This window comes from Anas platyrhynchos, chromosome Z (assembly GCF_047663525.1).
Source record: "Anas platyrhynchos isolate ZD024472 breed Pekin duck chromosome Z, IASCAAS_PekinDuck_T2T, whole genome shotgun sequence".
In the NCBI taxonomy this organism is placed as follows: Eukaryota; Metazoa; Chordata; class Aves; order Anseriformes; family Anatidae; genus Anas; species Anas platyrhynchos.
The window spans coordinates 50,973,464-50,997,104 of NC_092621.1; the positions used below are offsets into that span (position 1 = coordinate 50,973,464).

Sequence of the window (23,641 nt, forward strand, 5' to 3'; positions counted from 1 at the left end):
TCCTCTGTTTTTTGGCAATTTGCCTACTATGTTGTAATAATAAAATGTTTGGGCCAATTCTACAACTCATTACAAATAGGAAAATTCCTACTGGCTTCATAGTTGAATCATAAATGACCTAAAAGGTACTAAGTGAGAGTCAAGGTCTCTATAGTGCTAGCACTCAGTTTATCTCTTCTGTCCTTGAATATTTAAGATTTACCAAGAGCTGGATTCTATAGTTAGAAAATACTTGTTTCTCACCTTAGCAAAATATTTTTGGTGTTACTTTAAAGCATATAACCTGAAAGGGAGTCACTCCAGATCTTAGCTGTGGCGTCATGATCAAGTTGTAAAGGCTCTCAGGCTGAGTGTTTTTTCCTGAGAAATACATAGCCCTTCATCAGCAGCCTTGTAATTTCTTGAGTTCTTTATTCTACCTGGGGCATATGAATCCAGCACAAGCTAAATGAAACCCTGTTAGAGGGGATATCATTTCAAAAACTCCCACTGCTGAGACAGACATGTAAGTCTGCATTGGGTATCTACAAATTATTTGGGACTTAAGGACTGAGTCTCTTTTGCTAAGACAATAAAGAACTATGGAACTGCCTTGCGGAACAAAATATTACCAAATAATTCAGTGAATGATAGGAGTCAGAGTGAAAACAAAATAAAACGAAACAAAACAGAGCCAGCATACATATATTTTAATTTCCAGTGATTGCTACAGTTCACACTTTGTTTATATAATTTTTGTAGCAGTAAGAAGGAAAGGAAGTGATTGTAAATTCATGTATTCTGTTCAAGTAAACCGTGACTAGCCTTGGAGATATTGTTTTTCTTCTTCTTTTTTTTTTTTTTTTTTTTGAACTTAAACTGTCCCATTCTTACGTCTTTGGTAGGACACCACATTAGTTAACCAAAGGGTAAAGAACATACAGGCCCCCTAAAAGTGTAGAGCCACACAACTAAAATAATGTAGAAGTTAAAAATATCTAATGCCTTTTCAGCTGAAGAAAGAAACAAACCTGAAAAGGTCATGCCACTGACAAAGGTTGTTGTACTATTGTGTACATTCCAGCTCTAATGAAAGATTTCATCTACCAAGACAGGCAGTGTTGATGATACTTTGCAGCCAAACAAGTTCTTCTGGCCTCACCTAATTCTTTTACAGTGATTAAATTTTTAGAGCAGAAGGGTTATATATCTACTTTCTTGGTAACCCTTTCCAATCAACATGACATTTTAAAACTTGTTAGGGCTCAAAGAATTTAAGCCAAGTCCCTCATCAGGATGATAAACAGAAACCAAGCTACTGTGCTGAAGTCATGCCTAACATAGCCTGTCTGTGGCACCCTGATTTTACTGATTAATATGGATAGTTAAAAGCTGTCATGTCATTTGTCTTTGCTTTTTTTTTATTTGTCTTTGCTTTCATGTGTTGGGTCTTATCATACAGTATGCTACAGAGTAGTGGGAGGATTGCAATGTTCTCCTTAGGCACAGAATCATCCCATAATGGTCTTGAGTTAGTATAAACACTTAAGGCATTATTAATCTTATTTAACAGATCCCTTAGGCATGTAAGTGTAGAGCAACTTCCCTGAACCTTCCATAAAGGCACAACTGTCTCTACACTTAAACTTGTCTTTAATCGTGCTGCGTTGCAGTGAGTTAAAGGGTACAGAAACTACCATTGTCTCCATCTCTTCAACAATTTTATTGTGGATTCTTCTAATATTGACTATCCTAAAAATGTGAATGCAATCTTTTGCATAGAGTGAGCACTGCTACAGATGAGGACATGTAATAATTTGTGACAGTGATAGAGTTTAAGTCTAATGTAACAGGATAACAAGGGCTTTGATCTGATTTATTCCTGCTTTCTTTGAGACTAAGAACTTGTTTCTAGCAGAGAAATAGCAGAAAACAGAAAGAGGTTCAAAAGCAAGGGTGCTGGTAGTTTATTGGGTACTTTGCTGGAATGGATGAGGGTTAGAGACTTTCCGTCTTCCTTTAAGATAGCAGAGATCAAAAGTAATTACTGCAGTCCAATCTTGTAAAGCACTTTCACATGTGTAGTTCCTTAAGAATGTAAATAGTTTAATTTGATGGAACTTGCATTCTTCAGATGACATAAATGCATAAGCACTTTGTTGGAATAAAGAAGATGTTGATTTGTCATGTTGACAAGAAGGGAAAGTTATGATCGTCTCAAACAGCAAAAATGCTAACCTCGCACTTTAGTCAACAATGGAAAAGTCATGGCAGTGTTTTACTTAAACTACACATCAAAGGATATTTATAACCTGAATATATTTTTAATTGCAGTAGGTTTCACTCCACATAGCTCTTAGTATCATAACACTATTAAAAATTCCCAGTCAAGTTCCCATATGCTTTTAACTGTGATACAATTACGTTCAAAACCCAGTTAATCTTTGTTGCGGACAGCAAACGAGAACTTATTATTAATGAAATAAATCTCTAAAGTTATGGTCTACTATGTTGAAAAAGGAAAAAAAAAAATCCAGTACATAGTAATTATTCAATAGTAGTTAAAAAACTGAGTTGTCCTAATCTGTTTTTTCAAGAAAAATTGGGGAGATAAAAGGGGAGAGGAGTCCTAGTGTCCATGATTCAGTAACTGGGGAACTTAAACTAACTTCTTAAAAGCTATTTGCTTGTGGTCTCTTCCTGGTGGCAAACTGATTTCAAATGGAACTGGACCAAGCTCTTGCCTTAAATCATACAGGTTTATTTCCATATGCTGTTACAACCCATGTTCGGTTTAGGCTGGGCTCTATGATTTTGTTGTGGTCAATTTCTTCCAGTGATTCTGCCAATGGCCACCAAATATCTGCCAAGAAATACAACAGAGAAAACAAGGCTGAAGTCAGGGTTAAGGAGAAAGGGTGAAGGTCTGACATTGCAGTGATACTGCAAGAACCTGACTGCAGGATCATCCAGCAGACCATCGTTGCTGTCACCAGGAAGCAGTTGTTCACACACATACCATGCAAATTAACACACTTAAATGAGATGTTAACTCTGACTTTTCTCCCTGTAGGTTGTAATAACTGCCTGCACCCACAAAGTTAGCTTTGAAATCTCAGGATCCCCTTATGTTTACTGATGTATATAAAATGTTTGTAAGGTATCCTTACAGTCACTATTTACCTGTGGTTGCTGTATGCACTTGATTTTTATTTTTTTTTCAATTTCAAAAAACAAATCATGTGGACTGTTTAAAATTAAGAACAAGTGTTTCATCATTCTGTTCTGTGGTCTTCTCCCAGCCATGTACAGCTTAGTTCTACTTTTTTTGCACTGCAAAGTGAGGCTTTCCCCTACTACCAGTGAAGTTTCCACATTTACATAAATTAACACGCATCCTAATTGCAGTCTCAGGTAAGTGAGCTTAATAACACAGGCATTACTATAACTGCACAGAGATTATTTTCATTTCACAAAGTGCGGCAAGTGTCTTTGGCCAACTATTCTCTTCCACCATCCTCCTTCCTTGCACTGGCAGAACCAAATGGTTAAAACTGTTACTTGATTAAGATTTACCAGCAAGCACGTTGCTCAGTGTTTGCTCAGCTGTGGTGCTGGTTAACCTAAGACAGTCATTGTAATCTGTGGTCCAATACGAGGACATGGAAAGTGTTTCTTCGTTCTACTGATACTGCCAGAGATACTGCCCTTTTGCCTTTCCATTCTCAAATAAAAATCTCACATCCAGGTGAAGCGGCACTGCAAACTGGGCTAACTGGTCTTGCTGAACATGTAACACAGTGCTATGACTCTGCTTCAAGTCAGCCAACTATGCAGTGAAGCTGCAGGATAGATCATTCAACTATTAACAGATTTTCAGTGCCTCCCCACAGTTTCCCACTCTCCAACAAAGTAAAATATTTCTCTGATCAGTGCTTTCAGAAGAATCATGTTATTAAAGCACAGACATCTAGACCGTATGTTGCAGACATCATAGAGACATGCATGCACTAAAGGAACCTATGTAATGCAATGCTTCAGGCCTGGCTTCTGTGTAACTTACAGTTATGCAAAATTTTGAAAGTAGCAGGTGCCTGGTGTAACTCTCAAGTGCACCAATAGACAGGGACCTATTTATTGCAGTAATTAAGTTGCATTTGCAGCACCTTCCGTGTCAAATGATGAAGGGCTGCAGGCTGGAGAAAGCTGTGTGCTACACAGCCCCCCCAAAATCTAAGAAAACCATTGTTATAAATCAACTGTCAGCAGAGCTACACATATGTGTAATGTAAGTGTTTTACAATAGCATGCCACTATCTTCAAGCAACACAGAAATGTCTTGGCAACTCCCTGATGGCCAAACCAGACGCTGCAGAATTTCATTGTTTCAGCACCGTAACTCTTCACACTTAACATGTCATGGGGTACAGCTCCACATCTGAAAACAAACAGAATTTGTTAAGCAAAGTATAGCATAATTGGGTGTGTGTGAGATACAGGGGAAGTACACATGCAAAACCTGAAACTCTAGTACAAATGTGTATCATGTATTTTTTTCTCAACTAAGCTTACTGCAAGCTGGAAGTTTGTTTTTCCCTCCCAAAGAGGTGCTTTTTATGGCAGGAAGAGATCTACATCTTAGCTATCTTCTGTAAAAACTTTGTAGAGATAAGGCTCTATAGTTTTTGGCACAGCATAGATAAGCTACTTCAACCATTGATGGGGATATTGTGGTAGACATACTGTTGAAATTGCCAAGTTACACTGAAGTAAAAGTGATGAGGCTTTACCTCCAGAAAAGTCCTAGTGGATTTTAGCAACCCATTTTAATTATGTCAGCATAAGAAAAGTAATCAAAAATATGCTGTTCAATTGCATAGGCCTTCCTTTCCACTAGGAGCATGTTTATTTTGGAGTCAGGAGAGGATTCATTTATTTTGAAAGTATTTGGAAATAGTGTCAGTCCAGACAGAATGTGGTCTAGTGCACTACCTATATATCTCTCTGCCTCATACACTTGCGTAATAGCCAGTGGCAGTAGAAAAGTATTAATTATATGTAGTGCTGCACATGTTTAATTAAATCATCTCCTGAGCACTTCTGCATGACTGACATTCTGGCAAAACAGTGGTATTCACACTCTACTAATTAAATCAAAAGACTCCAGTTAAAAAAAAAAAAAAAAAAGCTTGTTTGGAGAAATGAGCAAAGAACCAGAAATAAATGCTGACTTACTAATTACACAATAGACCATACGAACTTCATCAAGCAGTGGCAAATGTAGGACTCAGGACTCACTTTACTTCTTCATGAGAACCCTTTGCAGAGATCAGTAAAAAATAAGATTAAATAATAATAATAATTCCTTTTTCTCCTACATCATCATGACCCAGCAACGAAAACAAATAGGTTAAATAGGTTGTAGGTTGTAAGGAAACTACACAGTCCAGGAACTGTGCTGTAGGCCAGAGAAACTTCAACAAATTATTTCTCAGTAAGGCAGTTAATTGTCCAGATCTTTTGCCAACAAATATACCAATATTTGTCTTCATATTTTCTTGTTTCTCTTAGAAACATAGATGGTTAACATGCTACAGGAGATACAGGAGTGCAATGGGTGGATAATCCCACTCATACAAACCTGATTACAGGACACATTCATTCCATACTTCATCACATTTGTGTTTTAGAAGTAGTTCATTTGCTGTCCTTTTGTTCTAAATGTGCTTAAAGTGGAGTAACAAAAGTGTGAATTGAGTATGAAGTTTTCACTCCCTTAATCAAAGTTTTAAAGAGTCAACCAACAGCTCTAACTGTCCTCTGATAACTGTTTTTGACCAGAGCAGGCTGACAACCAAAGTAGTTTGACAGAAGAGTTCCTAATATCTACACTGCTCCTTGTTCTTGTTAATACAGTAGTCTTTAATCTTTATTGTGTCTGTGAGAAAAATCTCAATAACTTTCTTCAGATAGGATCTTCTGTGAAGCTATTTTATTTGCGATTGCAGTGGCGGGTGTCCTGCCAATTAGGAGTGCATTACAGTAAATAAATCATAACCTTTTATTCCCTATTACCCAACACCTGATCACCTTCCCTGTTTCCTCATTGAACCATACTACAGGTTCACAAGCTACTCGACACTCCTCTATACCTCATACGTACACTTTATTTTGATCAACCCTTTAATTTCACATTTTTCCTTTTTTTTTTTTTTTCCTTTCTTATGTTTTGAGAACTTGTGAACTTTGTTTTACTGTTCTCCCACTGCTCATCCTGTTTTTCTCAAGGTTCTACCTTATTTTGGAACAGTGAGGCTGTCCACTTACCTGCTTAGCATTTTTACATGTTATGACTACACAGCTACCTTTGAATACAGAAAATTAGTTCTTTACTGCCAAAACGCAACTTAGTTTCTCATAACTCCCTCCTCTTCTTTTCTTACTTCTATTGTTGTTTTTGAAGTGTTTCGCACTTCCTCACTTTCTTAGCTTTTGAGTCTCTTTAGCATTAGGGTGCAATACTTCTCTTCAAATGCATTTGGGGATAATTGTTTCCATTCAAAGCTCCAATTTGCAAAAGATGCTATACAGGAATTAATACAAGGAATAAGCAAAAAAACACACAATACCACTATTATTATAATACCAACAAACAGTTGCTTAAACCAATTCCAGTTAGGTAACCATTACATTAGTTTCTCTCAGATGTCTCTAACTTCCCAGGACATGTCACCTTGAGCTACTCTATGTAGGATCTTTTTTTTCTGTGTGTGTGTGTGTGTTTTTCCCAAATGTTTTTGAGATAAGTCAAATTTGTCCCATTTGATCTACATATATACAGCAAGCAGTATTAATTACAGTGCACGCTTCTCCTTATGAGGTTATTAATAAATCTAATACCATTCGATTCTTGAGTACTAGTTATGCAATCTCCTTTTTCTTGCATCTAGACTGTGTTCTAGTTCTTCAATTATGGCTGCAATATGTAAAATAGCTTTTTCTAATTTATTCACCCCTAACCAAGGTATAAACCACCTTGCAAAACTGTGAAATGCTAGAGGATTTTAGTAGAGGATTATCTGGAGTCCACTAAATTCTGTGTGTGGTCTCAAGGGGGCTTTGGCCTTGCAGGTCTTCAATAGTTGTTAATTTGGAATTATTGCCTCCAGGGTGCAAGTTCCCTTCCATCCTAGGGGGCAACACCTTCCTGGCTTTATTGCCAGTGGCACCCTTTGCCATTCGGGACAGGCTATCCATTTACAGGATTCTCATGTTGTATCTGGTGTGCATAATGTACACTAGCATATGGTACAGTATGGATACGGTACAGTATGAATACTGTACAAAATAATGCAAATCCCATCCCTCTAATTAGCACATTTAAAAAAAAAAAAAAAAAAACAACAGTTGCCTTCCCATTTTCCAAATAGACCACTGCACAAATTTTATTACCTGCTGGGTAGGTTTCCATGAGCTGCCACTAAATTCAGTTTATAAGTTAATGCCCAAAATTTCAGCCCATTTCCAGACTTCCTGGGATCTTCCCCTTTGGATACCAATGAAATGGGCTGTTACATCCATCAGAGCTTCCAGCAGGAAAACCCTTGTCCACTTCCCTGTAAGTGCAAGTAGGTTACTTGCACTAACCAGACCCTTTAAAAAGAGAAAAGATGTGGCATAAACACAGTTTTATTTAAGCATTACATTAAGAAATCAAATGTAAAGTCTGCTGTACATAAATGTGCTAAACAAAACAAAGCAATGCATTTCTAAGCACTTTTTCATTTTTCAAACTAAGATAAACAGCAAGCTCTCACACTGCTACTTGATGTAGTTGCTAGAAGTCCTTTTAACTTCACCATCCACAAGAAACATAAAGAAGCACAGTAGAAAAGCCTAACCTACATACAGGAGGGACTGAGAGAAGCAGACAGATAAGAAACTGAGAGCCGCATCTGATTAGCGTATAAATTTTCACATGCAGTGCTCATAAATTTAATGCAAACAGATCAGATTGTTATTTATAGAACATTGAAACTGCATCAAGGTCTCTACAAATCACCTAAAAACAGCTTTCTGGATACAAGAAGGAGTTGTTCCTCTGAATATTGTCTCTGAAAGTTCAGGCTTTCTACCTGTCATGACAGAAATGATGGAGGAGCAACAACAGTGGAATTTGGGGCCTTTTGAGTCTGATAAAAGTAATTTTTCTTCATCTGGAAGTTTGCTGAGTTTGCTGAAATGACATTATTCCATGTCTGCACGAGCTCCGACAGCACGTCTGGCAAACAATATTTTAAATTCTGTCTTACATATTCTTCACTTTTATGGGTAACACTCCTGACCTATGTCTTCTGCTACATGCTGTGGCACACAGTGATATTTAAACCAAAAAGGAATTGCAGTGTGGCACAAGAACAACAGCCACAAAGACAATCTGTCCTGAGGATATTTTAGCTGCCAGTTTTGCTTTTGATGTAAAACCAATCATTTGCATTTTTGATCTGCACAACTCTGGGAATCCTGTTACTGTTCTTATTGAACATTCAGTGAAACATATGAAGCTCATTTACTTGTATAACAGAAAAGGAATATGACTTCAGGACCTCAAAGGATTTTTAGATGTGACACAAGACCATGAAGGTCTTTTGCTCTACAAGCATATCAAAATGCCATTCCTCTCAGTCAGAACACTCTCTCCTCTCTGAAGTGAGAAATTCTGTGAAGAATGTCCTACTTTTATATCTCAGAATGGCAAACTTTCATTTAAGTTCTGAACAAATACCCCATAGAAATGAAAGAAGATGGTTACCAGCATTTTAGGAGGACAATAGAGTGGACTATTATAGTTTTCATTAAAGAGCCCTGACATCCAGACTTTGATCCTGTTCATACAGCAGCTTCTATATGACAGAATTTTATAAATGTATGCTACTGTCAAGTTATGCCAATATACTTTATTGCTGTGGCTTATCATCCAATAAATCCAGTTGAAGATTTCTATAGCATTTGATCATTTCATTAGTGACGTCCACTGCAGAACAGTTGAGTGTATGCACAACTGTACAGAAGGAGAACCTTCAGATTATGTAGTAAAAAGGAAACAAAAATTAATTATTAGAGCTGCTGTACAGACATATAGCTAGTTTGTTGTCTTGATATTAAATGTGAGCTAATAAAAAACATCATAACTGTAAATTACAATGACTATACAAAAATACAAAATAATTCAGTTTTCCAAGTCTAAGTATTTAATATTTTAACAAATAGAATTAACATGAAAATATGATAATTATATGTATAATTCTACACTCTGAAGCAAAAAAAAATAAAATAAAATTGTTATTAAAGTTCTGAGGCTAAGACATATGGGGTTCTCATGAAAGAGTAAACTCGGGATTTTCATATTTGGGAGCCCTGAATGAGGCAACTAAAATATACTGTTCAGCACCAAAACATATGCTGTAATTTTAAGTGCTGTACATTTGAAGCTGCCATTGATTCTAATGAGTTTGCATCATACTCTTAATGTTTCAGAACTTGGTTAACTTTGATTGTATGACATTATGTGAGAAAATTCTCTCATCCTTTTGAATGAGGAAGGCCTAATTTTGAAGTATTTCTAGTTTTATACTTGCTGATAGTCATGTATAGGTGAGAGATGTAATTACATACCTTATAAGGGTTATAATGTCTTTGGGAAAATTAATATGTTGCTGCAACTGAAGTGACTTCGGCCCCTCTCTAGCCTCATCTGTTATTCTATTCACTCTCTGTTGGTCTGTAGGTAGCCAGTTTTCCCATCCTGTGAATCTTTCCAGCCCTGAATGAGGTCTCCTCTTTATAAAGATAAGCAAGTATGAAGTGCTTGTGAATATGTGATTCATCCTCTCCTCTTGAGACTTACTGAAAGCTTACAAGGCATAGGGTTCTTCTGTTGTTGTTTGTATGTTTTAGAAATCTTCAAGTTATTTTCCACTGCAAAGCTGTGAATAAATGGTATATTTGAAGACATATTTCCACTGCACACCTGACCTTTAAAGACTCGTAATTTGTAAGAGGTTGTTTGTTTGAGAAAACAAACAAACAAACAAACAAACAAAAGCTCTTTGCTCTTCTCATTTTGAGTTTAAATCATCTTTTTCAAAGTTAGTCCGCAGCAAATTTGAAAGAAGACTTAAGAACTAACTATTCAAACAACTGTATATCATTTACTATGTGACTACTATTTATTTGGACTACTTAAAAGGTTTTACATGTTTCAAAGTATTTAACTAATTATTGTAAAATGAGAACTTTTTCCCTGATTTCCCCATTCTCCCCTCCTACTCTAATCACCTTTTGTTCTTTCCATTCCTGGGATCATTGAGGTTCCTAGAAGCCAAAGTAGGTTTCCACTTTTAAAGGCTATGACAGACAAAAATAAATGAGTGTAACTAGCAGGCAGTAAATCTTTGCAGGTGATAGATGAGATCCAAATGCGTGAGAAAAAAAAAAAAAGTCTCAGTCCTCTCATACAATGCTACTGCACCACATACACAATACATGATCTTTGAACACACATACAGTGAGAAAAGCAATAAGCATTTATTGTCATGATAAAACTTCAAAGCTTGTTTTGTACCAAACACTTTAACACTTGAGACTGTTTGAAGTATGCCAGTCTTTTATCGGCAAAGCTGATTCCCAGAGTCATTACATTGATAGTGATACAGACTATAGAGGCCAGAAAAGGCTTCAGCTTTTGTAAATTTCCTTTACAATGCTGGGGCAATATGAGGATGTGTAAGCCTAGAAAGAAATGCCAGTTTGGAACCAGGTGCAACTTTGAATAGGTCTGGTAACTACTCGTTTTGCTATGAAGTAGCTATGTAAACTACTCAGCGATGAGAGGCTTCCAGTACATTCCCCTGCTGAGAGCTCATGATAGCAGAGGTGAATCTCACAATAAAGTGGTGGAGAGTTACAGGTTGTTCATGATCCTATGAAGAGAAGGCATACATCTTCATGGCATGTTAATAAATGATCCAAGAAGAGTGATACTGAAGTGACAGTTTTCTCTTTAATCCGTGGTTATTCAGGAGAGTAAAAATAAGCTATAAGGAAGTGCAAAAGGAAAACAGTGACAGGGCAATAAACCAGCAGAGGAAATTCTGAGTAGATAAATGTAAAGTAAGGCACGGGAAAAAAATAATCCTAGAATTACATGTACAGCAAGTGACTGCAAAAGTAGTAACAGTCAGGACTGGGACTGTAAATTTATGACATCTAATTATGTGAAAATGTTCTATTAGTTCTCAATAACAGAAAAGCAAAGCAGGGAACAGAACAGAAAATCTCATTGTTTTACCATACACAATGCAGTGTTACTATACCAATGGTTAGAACATTGTGTGGATTTATTAAGATTTATGACATTACTCATCTTAAAAGTACATGGTAGAACCCCAAATCATGCAGAAATAGGCAAAAGGATGATCAAAAATATGGAACAATTTTCATGTGAAGATATATCAAATTGGAAAACAAATGTCTGAGAAGGATGTGACTCAAAACTAGAAAACCATGTCTTGAACAAAAAAGGCAAACAGAAGACGAGTATTTACTGTCTTTCCTAATACAAGAATGAATGTGCATCGAACGTAACTATGAAATACTTCATCAAGAAGAAGTAGGGCTTTTGTTTCATTGTTTTTGTTGTTGTTGTTTTACAGAGCAAGTACTTAAGTTGTGGAACTCATCGCCACATGATGCTGTGCATCCTCCCATAAAATTAGTCAAAAAAGGGTAGCCAGACTGATGGAAGACATTCTCTCAAGGACTATTAAATGAAAGAAAAAAATGTATTTTATGGTGCATTTGAACAAATGACACTCCAAGTAGCTATTACTGGTAGCTGGGAAATACTGCAGAAGTATGGCTACAAAATGCTGTTACACTTTTCTTATGTATCACCACCAGTTGTGACTACTGAACACTGGGCACGAGGCTAAAAGAACCTATGATCTGATGGAGTGCAGCCATGTTTTGTCCTAACAGAGTGATGACAACGCCATTTAAGAGACAATGACTTTCGTACAGCTTTGCAATGTGGCAGACCAGAGATGACCATGCTCAGTGGCAGATCAGCTGTATTATTACAGCAATGAAGACATAACCCCTGAGAATTTGATGAAAGTTTCACCCGAGAGCTCTCTCTAGACCAGAAAAAAGTAACTACTTACACATACAAGGTCATATGAGAACTTCAATAACAAAACAGTGGTGTTATAAGATGCATGTTATATAACACTATTGTTTGATTTTAAATCAATTATAAATAACTGAAAGATAATGTCAACAGAATGGATGATGGTTCCAGAAGTTAACTGAATGCTATTATTGTTCTGTAATGCCATGAAACAATGGTATTCTGCTCTTAAGAAAATATCAAAATAGCCAATGCTAGCCTCCAGCAATGCAAAGGCAAAAACCTTGCACAAACTGTTCTGAAATGCCACAAAAGACTCTCACCACAATTTGAGTCAAACAAGGGACTTTTAATCCCAGCTTCCACAGCTCTGATGTATTTTTAAGAGCAATGGTATTATAACACTAGATATATTGGCCATAATCACTCATAAATCTGCTATTTCTAAGCAAGAAATTTGGAACAACAGGCATGAAGCAGTAGCTAGAAGGTGTTGCTGAGAGGTCCAAAACATCAACACCATATGGAGTTCAGGGTTTTAACTTCAGACTAAATGTTCCCTGGCTGTCTGGTTTTAATGATCACATTGCATACATGTCTCTAGCTGCACAAACTTAAACCATTGTTAATTGAATCTGTCCATCCCAATTAGAAGGGGTGTGGGTTGCATCCTGAACGCAGATTAGATTTTAGTTCCTTCTGAAAAGCATCTAAGATTTGTGCAAACCAGATCCACTTGTGAATCAAACCAATATGAGAGTGAGTACAGCTGGGGGATTCCCTTTACTACTGGCTCCATAGTTTACACTATGGCCCCAATCCAAAATATGAATTTGGATGTTAATTCTCCTAATAAGCAGCAATCAGAGTGCTGACTGTTTACACAGATTTTTTTTAAAACTGCTCATTAGACTAGTTAAGGAATTGTACTGATTAAGTAAACAGTTAAAGAACTGCACTGCTTTGCAGTTTCAGTTTTTTAACATCATGGAATTTAATTTAGAACATACTTTTTCACTTTTACACAGATTAAAAAGCTGAAACTTGGAACTACATTACTTTTAACAACTGTATAGCTATAACTAGTAATAGATATTCGACTAGATATCAGAGCTGGAATACTTAACCAGGTCAAGTGTTGACGAGGTTAAGTATTGTCTAATGGAGGCTGTGATCACAGAATCAGCAGTGTGGCAGGAAAGGGAATAAGGATATGACAGGAAGAAATAATGGCTAGCAAATTTTTAGTTCTCAAATGAACAGTTGTTACAATATATGGAAGAAAACAAAAACACACCAGTGCTTTGGAACGTCAGTACTGGGAAACAGCAGACCAGCTCCCGTCCAAGTGAATGATGAACAGTGGCTGTCATACAAAGCTGCCTAATGATTGTTTTAAGCAAATCAAAAACAATACAGAAAAAGTCAGAATGACAATACACCTACCAAGGTTTAGATGTTCTTTACGTCATATACATAACAAATGCTGTCAAAGAATGAAAATACTAGGTACACATTTGCCCCTCCTTATTAGAGCAGCTGAAGAGCTACAGAGCAATTTTTCCAGAATAAGAAAGACTTCAAGGAAAGTAAATCAGTACAAAGACTATTTTAAAAATTCAACCTCTTTCTGCAGTATATTCTATCAGTAGAGAAGCTGAAAAAGCATCACAATGAATTACACAGATCACATGGCTGTGAAAACTATAGAACAACTGCATTTGGAGAGAGTGGGACAACTATGCAAATCATGGCAGAGAGAGGAAAATGAACAAGAAGTCTTAACATTTCAAATATTGGAAAAATATCCCTGGACATAACTAGGGAGATCATACTCAAAAGGTGGCATTGGCACTCCTAGTTAAACCCTCCTGTAATTACCTTTGGGGTGTGATATTTTCTCTCCATAGAGCAAAGATATTAATACATACATAGAACATAGAACACTTAGAAGCCAAGTAATGAAAATTATTGCAAAATTGCTATGATGCAAGGAAACACAATAGCTTCAGCCTATGTTTTCAGAAATATCTGCAATGCTTAGTGACTTGCACTTTCAGATGGTAGCTGTTCAGCTTGTCTTCAGATCAAAAAGGGGATGACAGCATATAGTCAGATTCTTCTCACCATTTAATTTTATGTCACATTGCTTGTTCTGAATTTTCTAGTACTTCTAGTGATTTATCCAGTGAGGAAGGAGTCCCCTTCATATCCTATATGACATGTCTACTTCTTGGCCTTTGTTCTCCTGCTTTTTTTTTTCTTTTTAACTCAACATAGTTATGAAAAACCACTTTGCTTCCTGAGGATATTGCTGTACTTACAGGCAAGGAAGAAAGGCTTGCTTGCTTATTATTACTATTATTTTCTTTCTGAACTGCCAACTCCCCATACATAAAACTGAGAATATTGAAAATTCTAGCAATTTTGACTGTGTATTTCTTCTTGTCTTTAGCTTTGGAGAGATTGCTGGCTTGCTTGGGGGAAAGATGTTTACTATGTGGCACTCACTACTAAAAAGATAGTCAGAACTGCTGGATGAAAATGGAACTATAAATAGCCGTCCTTGCAGAAAAGATAGGACTTCATGTACCAAATTCTGCTCTTTTCTACACCATATGACTCTTGAGTTATTAGACTGATTTCCTTGGCATTCCTCCAAGCTTAAACTGATGCAGCCTGAGCACATTTCACCTCACAAAAATTAAAAGGATTTCTTTAAATATATGAATCCAGGGGATGCATATTCTTTGAATGCACTATTATTTTCCCTACCCATTTATGTCAAATTTGGAGAAATACATAACCTGTGAAACCTATGGCATTATAACTTTTCAATAAGGCACATTTGAAAGACTTTGTACTATCAGCTGTAATACTGCAGGTCTTCATGACAAATTGGACTTGCATTTGTTGAATATCAAAGGGTGACAATAGGCCAGATACTTAATGACAATAGCATAGTATCTCTTGAGATCTCTTCAAACCCCATATTGCACTTCATTTTTATCTGTTAGAAAGTTTGGTTAAAAAAAAAAAAAAAAAAGATAATGAAGAAGGGAGGAAGTGGTGGAGGAAACTCTTCAACTCTTTTTTAATTCCCGAAGTGCTTTTAATGACATGGAAATTTTTTCCATCTGCCCCTTTAATGGCTAAAGGCTGCTGTAGTAAATGAACCTCTCTCAAATTCTCTCTTATATGCATGTGGTTTTTGTATGTATAGTTCTAGTTGTGGTGTGTGTTAATGTAAGTCATGTTCCTATGCTTCTTCTCAGACTCTCCAATTGTTGTGATTAAATCAGTTCTCTGAAGTTTCCTTTTTGTTGTAATCAAATGAACAGCACTTCTTTGTTCGTAGTAAGAGGTATGTTTACTTTTTAGTTTTATTATGTTGCTAAGCTAAAAAGTGAGTACCTTGCCCATTCTATTCTGCAGGTAGGAAGCTATATTTTATCTCAGTTTTTAAAGAAATTGTTCATTTTTACTTCATTGTTTAACAAAAATTAACTGAAAAGGCTTAATGCTGCTGTGAATCTAAGGACAGAATTTTACAAAGCAATAAACCAGTTAAACTTAATTGCTTACCTTTTTGTTTCAAAGCAAGCTGCCTCCATCCTTAGACTTAGATTAAGCACACTGTTAAGTTTTCGGTACAATGGGCCTGATTTAGTCCTCATTAATGTCAGCACTAATGGCAGGTCCATAGCAATGAAAAAAATGCTATAATTCTGCAGAAAACAGCTGCTTTAGCAAGACTATCCATATGGATAAATATATATTTATCCATAGATATGCCCCAAAAGGCCTACTCTATTACTGTAGCTTAAATGGTTTGAAAAATTTTCATGTTTACATACACTTTATTGGATAATTAAAAAAAAATCAAGCTAACTTGATCTTCAAACTGTTTCCATGAAACTGTCAGTTCTCTTAATCTCCTTATACACTGGAAAGACAAAACAGGTACTGACTTCTTATTGAATGATCACTTTTTTTTGAGTACACATTTCGAATCAAAATTAAACTATATCCTTGCCATGGCACAACTCCTTTATTAAAATTTAATGAACATACAGGATATTTCTTGAAACTTGTAATTCTAAAATTCCTTTGCACTCTGTTTCATTCTGAGCTGCTTCCTACTTTAAAAGATTCCCAGAGACTTTTAAATACTATTGTAGTTTTACAGATGGGTAAACTGAAGACAGAGTTGCTAAAACATAAATAATAGTGAGAAGAGCAACAACTAGAACATACTAGGCTTGACTACCAGGCTTCTCCTCAAACTAGAGAGAACAATGCAAAGAACAGGATGAAGATGACAAGCCATAACAAAAAGGGAGAAAATTATCTGAATGGGATCAGTAGCAGCACTATTGACTGGCTAGATTTTATTGCACATACACAGCCAGAAAGCAACTTGTTTAGTGAATGAGTTTATCAAACAGACAGAACAATCCATTGTGATATGTCTTGACTGTTAGTGGTGGTGGCAGTTCAGCTGAACCTTACAGAGTAATTAGCTAAGGATAAATTAATCTGTTCTCAAATGTGGCCTGCTGATCTTCCCCAGGTTGTAAGCTCTGCTTAAAAGCATGGCTTCTCTATTTTCTCCCTCTTTTTCCTCTTTCTAATGTTTAACTTAGTCTTCCCTGGACCTTGTGTAAATACTTGCATCTGCAGCTATGAAATATTACTTGAACATTTTAAAAGAGTTTTCCTAAGTAAAAAAAAAAAAAAAAAAAAAAAAAAAAAAAAAAAAAAGCTGCATGTGTTGGATTAATGTCATACCATTTTCCAGTTAACACTGGATCTTTAGATTATTTGTGCAAATGTTCTGCAGGAAATATCACATAGCTGGTCTCAAGGAAGACAAATATTTAGTTTTTGCAATACTGTCCTTGAATGACTACATGTACCTTAGGCAAAAAGGATTTGGCACAAATCTCTTTATTTTTCTTTAGCCACCATAAATGAGGTTTGTTCACAGAGCTTGTGGTTTTTCAAACTTGGGATCTTGGTTCTTTTAAACTATTCCAGAATGTACCTAGCTTCTGGCATTTATTACTTTTCCAAATATTTCACAGATTCTGCTTTAATGGTAGTTATTTCCAAACACTGTGACACTTGGTCTCATAGTTCTGTCCTTATTAGAGATATCAGGCTAAAATGTAATCAATATTTTACATTTCTGCAAAGCGTCTTTTAAAAGAAAGGAATAAACTGAGAACTATCTTCAGAATACTTATTTTCATTTAAAATTCATTGAAATCACTTCCCATTAATTCAAACCAGAAATGAGGCAGTTCTCTACAAAGAACTAATATATACTAGGCACCCGCTATCCCACACAAACCTTCATTAAAATTTAAGGTTTATTTGAACTGCAAAACATTTGAGTTGATTTTTTTTTCCATGAGTTATATTGTGCATCTGATAAAAAACTAATTTTCAAGCAAGCTCTTCTTCATACTCAGATTTACAGCCATTTGAGACAGAAAGAATTCACACCATGCTGGGAATTTTCTAATTGCTTGCAGCAATTAGATATTGTTTGTACCTACAGAGACTGTCACCGGGCATCTATATGAAGTTCAATATGACAGCAATTGTTTTTACCTTGAATTAGTTGATTGCAAAAGCAGCTCTCCATTACCTCAGGAAACATGCTGTCAGCTAAGGTATAAATGCAGATCCCTCTGCTCATCAACAAAGCTGAGGCTTTATGCAGCTGCAGAAGGAGCCACTTCTGGAGCTCTCTGTGGATTCACTCCTGAACAAAAACAACTGCAAGCAGGTATGATGCAGAATAGCACAGCCATCACCATCCGAGCAACATCAAAACACTGTAATTTTCACCATGTTAAGTCTTCCTTTTAGGATTCTGAAGTGCTACTTTTTAAGTTTACTGTAGATTTTGATTGTACTTATTTATTTATTTGTTTGTTTGTTTTTATTCATAACATCACCATATAGATTTTGTTCTGAAGATGCTGCTGCTGGAGACAACAGTGTGTTTCCTCTCATGTGTAGTATGAACAGGCATAAGAAGCTGTGAACACAGAGGTGTGAAACTTAATAAATTTGTTCTTGGGTATTCAAGCAAATTTTCACCATTTGTCACATGGTGGAAGCTCCAATGCAATTTCTAAATATGGTCTTCTAAAATTAAATGGAAACGTGGTATGCATAACCTGCTGGAGGTGCATGTCCTGCTCTGTGCCTGATGGACAGAGGATGTAGCATTAGCTAGAGGACATCAGTTTTTACTGACACATTTCACACCTTGGGATGAAGTTTATACCTGGGGGTGAGGCCACAGCACCAGCATGTCCCCAGGCGCGAGCATGAGTGCCAGCACCAAGCCAGGAGTGGAGCCCTGGCCCTGCCTCCAACTGTGCCACTGCACCTCGCCCTCAGGCCAAGCACTCTCCCTCCTGCCCCACCCTAAACTCATTTCAATCTGTTAAGGCATACACTGGAGCAAGTTGCCCCTTAAGACCCGTGTGACTTGAACAGAAAGGAAACAGAAGTAAAAGAACTGTAAACAAATACTCTCACCCTGACTCCATGGTCATGTCCTTTCTCCCAGGCTGGTTCCAGTTCACCAGCTCAGGGGCTGGCTGGCTTGCAGCAGACTGGGTGCTGCCCCAGCCAGGCTTCCGTGTCCGTCTCCTTTCCCTTCTGAGGCACCTGGCTGTATACCTGTTTTCTCCTCTCTCCCATGGGCTGGCAAGCTTTGCTGCTCCAGAGGGCTCACTCCTCACTTGGTCATTTTCTTGCACCACTCCCCCCATCACACACACAATCCTCTGCATGATTGCCTGGGAAAGGCTCAGTGCTCCTTCTGGATCCTCATGTCCTTCCAGCAAGGACAAGGTGAGCCCGCAGCCTCCTATGCTGCCAAGCTGCACCCTTACAAAGGAACACATGCAATAAATGGCAAACAAACAACGTATAAACGGGTATGGCCTTTCACAGCTGGTAACTACTGAAACTGCAGCCCTGAGGGAGTGGTAGCCACACTGAGGGGAGAGAGGTGCCCAGTGGGGGCAAATAATCCCAAGGCTGTCACAAAACTGCTGCCACATGCCACCTCATCTGGGGCCTGGGCCCAGAGACTGCATGCCATCAGCCCCACTGCCAGCAGCAGCTTCTCCACAGCCTTTGCTTTCAGGTAGGGCAGAGCCCTCTGCACCACCTGGTGGAATGGGAAAGACTGAGAGAGGTCTTGCGGATGATTGTTCGGCTTTCTTTAAAATTTCTGCCATTTGAGAGGAGTTAGTCCTTTGGGAGCTTTCCTGGGTTGCTGGACACATCCTGAGACATGTAGTTGATTTTGCTCACTGCTTTTGGTATGAGATAGATGTTGCAATAGTTTCCTGTTCCCCTGAGCAGCGTACAGAAGTCTGACATAATGCTTTTATGAAAGCTGAAAATTAAATGAAAACTGGTTTGTACTAGTGAGTTTCAGGCTTGGCAGCTTAGCTTGGCGCTGGTGGTGTAGCTGCCTGCATGACCACTCAGTATCTTCTTAAAATTCTCCACCTTTTTATTAACAGTTTCCCATAGTCTATTAACAGCTTCCTATTAAGGCATCTGGTAAGGCTGTGGTCAGCTGCAAGACTGGTTTTCTCTGAAGTTTGTGAGTTTGGTCTGACAGCCGTGTTTGATTAATGGCAGCCCAATGTCACTGAACACAGCAGGGCCAGAAAAGGCAACATGCTCCTTTGGCTCACAGTTGACTGATGAACCAGAAAAAGCTGCAGTGAATGTGATTTTTTCTTTTACACAGCACTTGCAATCAAATCTCTTTCCATGCATATCAACTTAAAGCAGCAGGTTGGGCAGTTAATAAAACTTCACATAAGAGGAGGGATGGGGAAAGAAAAGAGCACACTGCCTTGGGTTGCTTGGCCTGCATAGCTACTGCCAAGCTGCTCTCATGTATCACTCAAGACAAGTTAACTGGGATATTAAATACAATCAACAAGCAAGAACTAGGTCATCTGTTACTTAGGATATTTTACTATAATGTTTCTGAGATAAAATGAGTATTAATGCTAAAATATATTTAGACATTTGGTTTATTTAGGAATATTTATGTGTTTAAAAATAAAATCATCATGGGACCATGGGATAACAGGCTGATAGGGTAATTCAGGCTGGGAGGGAGCCCTGGAGGTCTCTGATCCAATGTCCAGCTCACAGCGTGTTCAACTGTGGGGTCAGACCTGGTGACTCAGGGCTTTGTCTGTCTGGGAAGTGCTACCCTCCGAGGAGGGCAGCCTTCATGATTCTGAGGGGGCCTTCATGATTCCCTGGGGCAGCCTGTGCCGCTGTTTGCCTCTCTTTCTGGTGGAAAAGTTTCCTTACAGCCAGTCTTAACCTTTCTTGGACCTGCTGGCATGCCTAGTTGAGCTCTCCTGCAGGGCCCCATAGGCAGTGCAGCTGCAGTTAGGTGCTGCCAGAGCCAGCTCTTCTCCAGACTGAACCAGCCCTGGTCCCTCTGCCTGCCTTCACACAGGAGGTCCTGCAGCCCCATCCATCTCTCTCAGTGGTCCTCTGCCAAACTTGTTCCAGTTTATGTCTTTCCTGCACTGGAGGGCACTGAACAGGATGCAGTATCTTGATGTGGTCTAATGAGGGCTAAAGGGAGCAGGATTCTCATCCATTGACTGACTGGTGGCATTCCTGTGCATACGGCTCAGGACGTGGCTGGCCTTTGCACTGTCCAGAGCACAGTGCTGGGTCATGCTTGGCTTGCTGCACACCCTGACCCTCAGGAACTTTTCATAAGAGCTGCTCCTCAGTCTGGCAGTCTACAGCCTGTGCCTCTGCAAGATGTTGTTCAATCCCAGGGTAGCACTTTCCATCCTGTTCTGGTTGAATTTCATGAGGTTCCTGTTGGCCCATTTCTCCAGCTTGTTTACGTCTTTTTAGGTGGCAGCCCGGCCCCAGAGCATATTGATTAATACCCCCAGTTTGATGTCATCTAATGATAAATTACAGCAATCAGTTTCATTTTTAAATTGTCCTTTTTATTCTTGTTTTTCAAAACATGCCTGGGCAAAACAACCTGTGCAGGGGACTTGTATAGGATTTTTCATTTATCTGTTAGTGGGACAAATTGCTTTTATGGCTATTACTAGCTAACAAAATAAAGCTGCCCTTGCTGTAAGAGGATCCTAACAACATTTAATAAAGTTTATGACTTAAGAGATGTATTAGCCTCCTAGAATTGAGCTTTAATTCACAAAAGCACAGACACCATTTTGGATTCAATTTCCATGTTTCCTTAAGTTTAAAATAAATCTTTGTGCTACAGTAAGACAAACATATCAATGTCATCTCTGTTTAAAAGGTTTTAAATTGATAATACAATCCAGGGAAAATATTAGAACAAATAATTGACCTCTACATAAAATAAATAAATAAATAAATAAAAGGGAAGAAATGTTAGCAATTCTTGGCTTATGAACTTAAAGTTGCTCAGAAGTGGGAGAAGGACTATATTTTGCCACAGTTGCCTTCTTCCTTTAATTTTTCAGATGTCACTATAGCTTAATGTGATTAACTGTTTAATATAGCCCCTGTAGTCTGCATGAGTAGATGTCCTCAAACACTGAAGAAAGACCCCACCAGTAAAGAACAAAGAGGAACATTTGTGTATCGAGTTCCTTTTTATTTGTTGGCAGACAAAAAAAAAAAAAAAAAAAAAAAAAAGGACCTGTACTGTCTTCAAAATCAGATAAAGAGAAAGCAAGTCTGGGAGATGTTATACCACATGTAGGGAGTGGGTGACTTTTGAGACAAAGCGAAATCCCAGCTAAACCATACAGAGTTCACAAATCTCTTGCAGGGTTCAGTTATGCTAGTAACTACCTATGCTGCTGGGAGTGTAACTAATAAAAGAATTTTAACAATACAGGCTGAGCCCCTCTATAGAACAAGTATTTCCAGATACAGAAGTATGCAGAGTTGGTTAGACTAGGGTACGTGCTATGTCTAATTTAGGAAAAGAGCAAAAAAGTACTTCTTGCCCTTCCTCCCCCTTCTTGTCTTCTTCCCCAGCTTCTTACCTCAACAAATTGCTTTTCATTTCCTAGAAGTTTCAGAATAAAATGCTTTGACAGAAGGAAAGTTGAAGTACAATCTAATCAAAGTCTGTTGTGCTAGGCACTGTTTCCATAAATTGTATTGATGGCTCAATATTGGCTGCATTTTGGCTGGGGACTGAACAAGCCAGCGAGTGATTTCAAAAATAATTTTAGTAGTTGTAGAAAGGTCTTCTAGCATCTTATTTATGCCTTTTGAGAGTGATAATAAAACTTTTAGCCACTCCAACTGGATGTCCCCATCACAAATCCCAAATATCACATTCCATATGATATCAGGACCTAGAAACAAAAACAGTCAAGACAAGATCCTCTGTACATGAATAATCCTTCCACTGGGATTGTTTTCAAATAGATTGCTTGCTTGTTTTTTTTTTTTTTTTTTTTTTTTTTTTTTTTTTTAATTGCAGCATATGTTATTTATATGATATTAAATGAAAAGGCTGTTACTGCCTGTTAACTTTCCATTTTAACACCTCCACAGCCCTCTCTGCTAAACATTTTTCTCCCATGGTGGTCTTGTTTTTATTTTAAATGTTATCTCTTATGAGTCAAAATCTCTATACTGTTCTCATTATGGAAAACATTTTTCCATAATGTAATATTTTCATAACTATTTTTCATAGTGACCATGGCAAAATTGCACAATATCCTTAAATATACTGTATCTCCTATGTTAGTTCTACTTAAATTGTACTAATTTGACCACATGGAAACAAGGCCATCTCTTGCCTTGGGCACTAAACTTATCCTTTCCTAATTTTGTATTGAAACAAAAGGTGCCAGTGCTTGAGAACATTAATATTTCTAGTAAAAGAAGATTTGATAGTACAAATCTCTATCACACATTACATTATGTTGCATCAGCCAACCTAGAGAAACTCTTCCAGTGTGCAGCTGCATACTATGTGAAATGGCATGCTCAGCACGAAATATTGTCTGCCATTTTTTTTCAGGTCAAAAAATACTTGATATCCTTTCTTCATCCTGTATCTTCTTGTTCTGTGTCTTAAAACCTAACAGTTCTTACATATCTTCTGCTGTCACTCCAGTTTTGTAAGCTGAGCATGGGATTCTTTCCTCTTAATTTGAGCCATATGAGCTGCCTGGTTTAAAATCAATCTTTAATTCTGCCTCTGCTTGAGATCAGTGACAACAGTTCCTGGACACCTAAAGTAGAAAAAACTGAGTAGGTGTTAGGCTTCATCTGTGTCTTTCCATTGGCTAGAGATGGAGCCTACTGAGGAAATGTGAACTCTAACATATATCTTTATGGCAGCAAAACTTGGGTGAGATTATATTAATTTCTCAGTGGGTTAATCAGTTTCTTGATATAGAAGAACTTTATTCAGAT

General features: G+C 37.6%; 1 long non-coding RNA gene across 1 annotated transcript; it reads right to left on the reverse strand.

The window, feature by feature from the left end:
- Nucleotides 1-392: 392 nt before the first annotated feature.
- Nucleotides 393-10,465, reverse strand: LOC119714550 (uncharacterized). Its single transcript, XR_005261853.2, has 4 exons — nt 9,655-10,465; nt 7,432-7,632; nt 5,215-5,297; nt 393-4,417 (listed from the first exon to the last, which is right to left on the reverse strand). It is a non-coding gene; the product is annotated as an uncharacterized lncRNA (long non-coding RNA).
- Nucleotides 10,466-23,641: the final 13,176 nt, after the last annotated feature.